The following is an 8,594-nucleotide window of genomic DNA, read 5'->3' as shown; positions in this document are numbered from 1 at the left end:
ATTCATATTTGAATGGAAGCAACAGTTGATCAGCGAAGTTGCAGAATCTGTGGGGAGAGTGACGGGCACCGCCTTGACCACTATCTATGTGAATGTGAACACCTGAGAGATATCAGAAATATGTGTAGAATAATAAACCCCACATTGTTTGAGTTAGGAAAACACTATTTGTCAAATATTGATGCTGTTCTTAAAAGATTTCCCCATTTTGCACCCGCAAGATAACATAAGCTTTCAAGGGTTGATAGATGTTAATCTTCTTGTTTGAGGAGCTGTTCACTTGAGACAGTTAAGCAAGTCCCAGCTGTGTCTGGGTACAAGTGACAGGATGAACAACCCAGCGGGTTTTCTTCCTATTGGGGAGTGTTGTACATGCTGCTATGGCGGTGTGTCCACTCACAGGATGAGTAACTCTAGTAGCAAGTTATTACTACTGTGGATAGTTTATTTTGGGGGCCGGGCCTTTTAGCTCTCCCATATTTGATACTCTGTCTTCTAACTACCCTTACCCCTTAATAGTACCAGTTCCCCATAGAAGCCCCACAACACATTATTTATAACAAGTGGGGGCCTGTCCGGGAGAATGACGTCCGTCATTTGACTCAATGACGTGGCCGAGGACATTGTGGAGAGCCAGCCACAGCCATCTACCGAGAGTAGTGGGGAGGTGGAGGAGAACACTGTTGAGCCTCGGCCAATAGCATCTGACCAAGGCCTAGATGCCTCCTTGAGTGAGTTACAGAAAGCTGACCCCACTCTTGCAGATTGTCATGAGACAGCTGTCTCTATGGAGGAAATTGTAGACGCAGCAACTGGGTACTACTACAATAATCGGATTTTGATGAGAAAATGGAGACCACAGAGTGGTCTTGACCCTTGTCAAATGAGTGGGAGGTAGTCCACCAGGTTATGTTGCCGACCTGCTATAAAGAAAGAGTTTTGGCAGCTGCTCATGATGATCCTATGGGGGGACATCAAGGTATAAATATTACGTATCACAAAATTTTAAAGTATTTTTTCTGGCCCAAGCTGAAAAGCGATGTGGCAAAATTTTGTAATGCGTGTATTGTTTGTCAACTGGTTGGGAAACCAAACCAGACTCCACCTAAAGCTCCTCTAAAGCCTATTGTCGTGCCAGAGGAACCATTTTCTCATGTGGTAATGGACTGTGTTGGACCATTACCTAGAACTAAGTCTGGTAATATTTACCTAATCACAATGATGTGTATCACTACCCGTTACCCAGAGGCTTTTGCTGTAAGGAACATCCGAGCAAAAACTGTTGTTGCTCGTATGTTGCAATTTTTTTCCACTTTTGGACTGCCTCGGGTCGTGCAAACTGACAATGGTACTAATTTTAAGTCTGATATTTTTGAGCAATTTGTAAGGAACATGGAATAACTCATAAGGTTTCCAGCCCATACCATCCACAGAGTCAGGGGGTAATTGAACGTTTCCATCTAACTCTGAAGCAGATGTTGAAGACATCGTGCGAGAGTTCCCACACCTTCTGGGATGAGAATTTACCGTATGTTTTGTTTGCGGCTAGAGAGGGATTACAAAGTTCACTGGGTTGTTCTCCTTTTGAGTTAGTCTTTGGCCATAAAGTTCGTAGACCCTTGCAAATGTTACAGGAGAATCTGTTAGGGAACGTAACGTTAACCGAAGGTTCGGCTTTCTTTGCGCAACACCACCAGAGACTCAAGGACTGCAAGGCGGCTGCATTAAAGTATCTTGGCAAGGCCCAAGAAAAGATGAAAGAATGTAACGATGCTAAATCTAAGTTACGGGTATTTCAGCCTGGTGACCCTGTCCTGGTATTAAAGCCTCGACTAGGGAACACTATGTCCCACAAGTACGAAGGCCCCTACATTGTGACAGAAAAGACTGGGGACCTCACGTACAAAGTGAGGCACTCTGACAAACGTAACCAGGTAATGCTCATACATGTAAATCGACTGAAGAAGTTCCAGGGCCCCAGGCCCATTGCACTAACCAATGTTTCCATTTCCAGTGAGAGAGAGGATGATTGTTCTGGGGACCCAACTAATCTCATTTTCAATAATTCTAGTTCTGTGAATGCTGTGGAGGAAGGACTGTCCCATTTGTAGATGGCCCAACGTGAAGAGGTGCAGTCGTTGGTTGATGAATTCTCCAGTCTGTTCGGGGAGGTCCCGACCCAGACTGATGCCATTCACCATGATGTCGAGTTGACGGACTACACTCCCATTCGCCTTCAACCCTATCGGATGAGTCCAGAAAAGAAGGCCATTGTACGGAAGGAGGTCGACTTCTTGCTCCAGCATGGCCTCATTCGGCCGAGCCAGGGCTCTTGGTGCTCGCCCTGCCTTTTGGTCCCCAAACCAGACGGCTCCTGGCGATTATGCACCGACTATCGGCAGCTCAACAAGGTGACCATTGTGGATGCCTATCCGCTGCCTCTCCTCGAGGACTGTACCGGAGGACTACCTCTATATTTTCCAGCTAAGATGTTGGGCTGGTCTCGGGGAGAGGTAAGATGTTTGACCTCTCCCAGCTGCTTCCGTGACCACACTGATCTCTTCCTTGTCTGGTCTACCCCAGACAAGAACATTGTAACCTTCCGCCTAGTCAAAGTTTCACCAAGTTACTAGCAAGGTTTAAGTTATAACAATTAAACTCTGTTGTACTTAATTGATCCCGACTGGTTGAATTATTTTACTGAAATAAATTACACAAGCCTCTAACGGCAGAGCTGTTCCCGATCACAAAAATGGTTAATTGAACTTTGAGAAATACTAGACATGTCAACCCTGCTGACCTATGACCGCCGGTCACTCCGCCTTAAAAGTTAGATCTGATTCGTGACGTCACTGATGGTGACTTAAACTCAATAATTAGAATACTCTTGATATTGTATCCAGTACTATTATACAATACAATTTTAATACAAAATGAATAAAGGCTAATTTCTCTAAATTACTGAATACTATAGGATGATTCATTATACGCAGCTATGAACAAAGCGTCGGTTATTTCCACCGCGAATTCCCCTGGGGGTCAGGTCACCATGCGGCTCAGCTTCCCATTCTCTTTTGTCGATAAACCACTCTGGATAATTCTTACAACAGCCTAGTTTGTTACATTACCACTCCTCTCACAGACTTGTTGCGGAAAGCCGTTAAATTTAAGTGGTCATCAGACTGTGCAGAGGCATTTAAAAATTTGAAATTGATCTTAGCTTCCGCCCCAGTGCTTGCTAGTCCAAGGTTCGACCGACCGTTTAAAATTCATGTTGACGCGTCTGACTCGGGTGCTGGTGCAGTGTTGTTGCAAACTGGGGATGATCAGGTGGAACACCCAGTATATTATTACTCTGTGAAATTTGACAAGGCGCAACGCAATTATTCAGTGGTAGAAAAAGAGGCGTTGGCGCTAGTGTTAACATGTAAAAAGTTCGAAGTTTACCTCACAGGTAATATAGTGGAAGTGTACACGGACCATAACCCACTAGTCTTCCTGACTCAGATGAAGGGTAAGAATAAACGCATCATCAGGTGGGCGTTGTACCTACAGGACTTCAATCTTTACATTACCCACCTACCGGGCAGACTCAACGTGATAGCCGACGCTCTGTCCCGGTTGCCTGAATAACATTCATCTGAGCCACAGAAAGCCATTTACCAACCGTCATGCTTTAGTTAATTTTTTTTTTAGGTTCTCCTGTGACATTAAATATTCCGTGTCCAATTTATTTACTTCCCTGTTCTTTTATTTTTTTTGTGTATGTTTTTTTTTTTTCTTTCAGAGAACTCCTTTGTATTTTTTTGCAGAGAAATTGTTTTTGATTGATTTTTTGTTTTTGTCATATGTTTTTTCTTTTTATTCTCTGTATACTCTTACAAAAAAATATGACTACTATTCTAGTAGTCACATTTTTTTTTCTCTGAAGGGGGGGAGGAGTGTTACGACCCTGGGTTCTCCAGTGGAAACCAGAGGTCAAAATTGAGCTATTAAACTTTCTGGTAGTACAGTTGAGTGCATCTCAAGCGGCAATTGTTTGTATCTTCCCTGCCAGACGTAAGACTATTATTGTTTCTCAAAGAGCATTTAAAGACTGAGCTGGGGGTTGATTATTAAATAATAACATAGTCACCAACTTTGCTTACTAATACTTTCTAATCATTTGTAAAGTAACAATACGTTGCATAGGGGAAGATCTTTAATGTGCTTAGCTGCACGATCAATTAGGCTCCTTCCGGCACCACGACATGGGAGGCCTAGCTGGTCGCTAGGAGGTTCTTCTCTGGCTGGCGTTCGTGCGGACGAGACCTACTCTGTGGCTGCACCCCCTAATCTCCTCCCTTCTCCTCTTACTTATTTCCCTTACCTTAAGTTCCTGTACCATTAAGTTAAGTATTGTATGATTTCTAAGTGTACCTACTCTGGTAGTAACGATTGGTGAGACCTGGGGGTAGTAGTTGCCAGTGTTTGGGGTAACCCTAAGTGTTGTGTTTTGTGTTAGGGTACCACATGGTCTCACTACCCTAAGCTGCATCCAGCTTCAGTGCTTATCCAGTAGTACTTTACCCTAGCTTGTTATTAGTGTAAACCTTGTATCCTGCCTATGTGGACCAAGGCTTTTAACGTAAGATAGTGTGGTAAAGTTATTATTATTATTGTTATTGGTGTGAGTGTATATGGGGGGTTGTTAAGGGGTTAATAAATAAGTACATGAATTACAGAGTATTCCTTCTTCCTGAGTGGGAGTGCATTGATCAACCCTTAGACTAACATATTTGGTCTAGTAGCAAGTTATTACTATTGTGGATAGTTTATTTTAGGGGCCGGGCCTTTTAGCTCTCCCATATTTGATACTCTGTCTTCTAACTACCCTTACCCCTTAATAATACCAAGTCCCTCATAGCAAGCCACCACACACCATTATTTATAACAGTAGGCTATCAACTATAACATTATTTCATCTAGAGCATCTATGAGTTTGCAAAACTTTAAGACTTAGTAACATAACCGTTACATGTCATCGCAACACTAGTCAAGGAGTATATTGTAGGCTTTAGTAGTCATTAACTTTAGATGATTCACAATTCCATGTTTTCCATTTAACATGAGTTCCTTTACAAGACTTAAATTCTTGTATGTCCTTGACAATTACTGGACATCCGTTATGTGTGTACTAATGTACTAACTTACTAACATTAATATTAACTTTGGGATAGGTACGTCAGTGCTCAACATTGCACTGCGACCCGAGTTTTCTCCCCCTGGAGTTATGTTGGAAATTTCCAACACTAATAAACTACTATTGTATTACAATAAATCATCATTATACACTAACTACAGTAGTTATTAATTTCACTAATGGTAGTGTAAACATAAATTAAACCATTTCATCTGCATATTAGTGCTAGAATTCTCATGAAATCGAGTAGCAACATTGCGTCAGATAATGTCTAGTTAGACACGTTTATTACCAATGTGTTAGAGAATTTAATGTGGTTCTCTAAAATTATCAGTATTCCGTGTAATAATTACCTACGGATAATATGACTTCCAATAATCTAAAACCGAGAGTTATTAACTGAAATTGTTATTAAGTAACAGTTTTATCTGTTACGTGCGAATGCTGACCCTATCAAGGGTGGGATTCAAACTTTATGGTAACTCTGATTAGAGTATATCCATATTAATTATTTGTGTGTATGCGTTTTGAGTGCTGCTGAATGATCACCATTACATCTAATGGTGATAAAGATGAGCTAGCCGGAAGAAAGTTAATGGTGAAATTCAAGCACTGCTCAAAATCCTTAGCTACTTATTGTTAGGTAGGTACATTTAACCTCGAGTGAGGTAGAGTGTAATTTAGCCAGATTAATTTAGGCTATACTCAATATTACTTGTCAACTAATGCGCAAGTACCCAAGCTTCATTAGTAATACTTATTCAAGTCCTATGAAATTTGGACTTAAAGCCACCATGGCTACTCCTGAACAATTAAGGAGAACCTATATTGGCCTTAAAGGTCATTTAACCAGACTAATTAATAAGTCTGATACCTTGTCTAAAGCAACTCCCATTGATTACTATCAACTAGAAAGATCATTGACAGTAGCTGATCTAAAATTTGATCAAGTTAGATCTACAAGCCAGTCTTATCTCAACCTACAACTGAAACTGATCCTGAGGAAATAGATCAAATTATAGCAGATATTTCTCAGTATGAAGATGAGACTCAAGATAAACTTGACATACTATCCAATATAGTAACACAATCTAAATCTAATGCAAATAATACTATGTCTCAATCCAGTAATCAGATTCAGATGTTTCAGATTCAGATTCAGATGTTTATTCAGGTAAGGTATATACATACAAGTGATGTTACATTAATGGATTGATATATAGATAGAGCTAGTACATACAATGCCTAAAGCCACTATTACGCAATGCGTTTAGGGCAAGAAAAACATTAATATCTAGAACTTAATACTAATTGAGCATAAAGAATAAAAAGTGTTGAGAACAAATACAAATAAAGATAAAAAAAAAGGGGGAAACATAACTGAATAAGCAGCACAAATACAATAGGTTGACAAACAGTGTTGATTAAAAAAAAAGAAAATAACAGACATGGGTTGACAATAGAGGAGTGAGGTAGGTTACAGGGAATTTATTAGGTAGTGTTTAGTTTTTATCTTAAACTGGTTGAGAGAGGTACAGTCTTTAACATGGTTGGGAAGGTCATTCCACATTCTGGGCCCCTTGATTTGCAGAGCATTTCTAGTTTGATTAAGTCGTACTCTAGGAATATCAAAACTGTATTTATTTCCGGTGTGGTGCTCATGGGTTCTGCTACAACCTTCTATGAAGCTTTTGAGATCAGGATTGGCATTATAGTTTAGCGTTTTATATATGTATAATACACATGAGAGAATGTGCAGTGACTTAATATCTAACATATTCAAAGATTTGAGTAGGGGTACCGAGTGATGTCTGGGGCCAGAGTTGGATATTGTTCTAATAGCAGCTTTGTGTTGGGTAATTAGAGGACGTAAGTGATTTTGGGTAGTAGAACCCCAAGCACAAATACCATAGTTGAGATATGGATAGATAAGGGAGTAATAGAGAGTCACCAGGGCAGGGCGTGGTACATAATATCTGATCTTAGAAAGAATGCCCACAGTTTTTGAAACTTTTTTTGATATATTTAGAATGTGTCCCTGGAAATTCAGCTTGTGGTCAATGAGAATGCCAAGGAATTTGCCATCTAATTTGTTACAAATTTGGGTATTGTTTATTATGAGATTTATTTGACTAGAGGATTTATTGCCAAACAGAATATAGAAAGTTTTGTCAATGTTAAGGGTGAGTTTGTTGGCAGTTAGCCAAAGATGGACTTTATTTAGCTCAGTATTTACTGTGGCATTTAGAGCAAGAGGGTCAGGACTGGAGTAAACGAAGTTTGTGTCGTCAGCAAATAGAATTGGTTTGAGGTGTTGGGAGGCATTTGGAAGGTCATTAATGTAGATGAGAAAGAGGAGAGGGCCAAGTATGCTGCCCTGAGGAACACCAATGTTGATGGGTAGGGTGGGAGAAATTGTATTATTCACAGAAACATATTGGAGCCTGTCAGTAAGGTAGGACTCGAGGTATTGTAGGGAGTGTCCTCTGACTCCATAATGATGTAATTTAAGAAGAAGGTTATGGTGGTTGACAGTATCAAAAGCTTTACGCAGGTCCACAAATAACCCAACAGGGAACTCATTTTTATCAAGAGCTGTATGAATCGAGTTAAGCATATTAATAAGTGCATCGTTAGTGTTTTTTTTGGGTCTGAAGCCATATTGGCAAGGGCTAAGTATATTGAGTTTGGCTAGATATGAGTAAAGCTGCTTATAGATTAGTTTTTCAAAAATTTTTGACAAGTTTGGCAGGATTGATATAGGTCTGTAGTTGTTAACATCTGTGGGATCACCACATTTGTGGACAGGCGTTACTCTCGCTTTTTTTAGAATATCTGGAAAGGTTTGGAGTTCAAGTGACTTGTTGAAGAGCAAAGCAATAGCAGGGGCTAAAGATCTGGAGGCTTTTTTGTAAATTAAAGTTGGTATCTCCTCAAGGGCACCAGACTTGGTTTTAAGGGAAAGGATTATCTCATTGACGTCAGTGGAGTTAATAGGCTTTAGGTACAGAGACTGTGGATAGTTACCTGTAAGATAGTCCTTAATGTCAGTACTGGAAGATGGAATATCATTTGCAAGGGATGAACCAATGGAAGAGAAGAACCTATTGAACTCAAAAGCAGAATCAGAGGCTGAAAGCTGACCATCGTTATTAGACAGGAGAGTCGGTTTGTTATTTAAAGATTTCTTTGATCCCAATATTTGTGAAATTGTGCTCCAAGTTTGTTTAATGTTGCTCTTTATTTGGGTAAATTTATCTTCGTAGTATTTAGTTTTGGCTCGTCTAATTATCTTTGATAGCAATAATGAGTAATTCTTTGAGAATTCTTTGGAGACAATTCCTAACCTATACTTCTTCTCAAGGTCGTGTTTTTTGTTAATGGATTTAAGTATTCCCTTTGTAAGCCAAGG

The sequence above is a fragment of the Procambarus clarkii genome, chromosome 3 (genome assembly GCF_040958095.1).
Source record: "Procambarus clarkii isolate CNS0578487 chromosome 3, FALCON_Pclarkii_2.0, whole genome shotgun sequence".
Classification (NCBI taxonomy): domain Eukaryota; kingdom Metazoa; phylum Arthropoda; class Malacostraca; order Decapoda; family Cambaridae; genus Procambarus; species Procambarus clarkii.
This window is presented reverse-complemented; position numbering follows the sequence as displayed.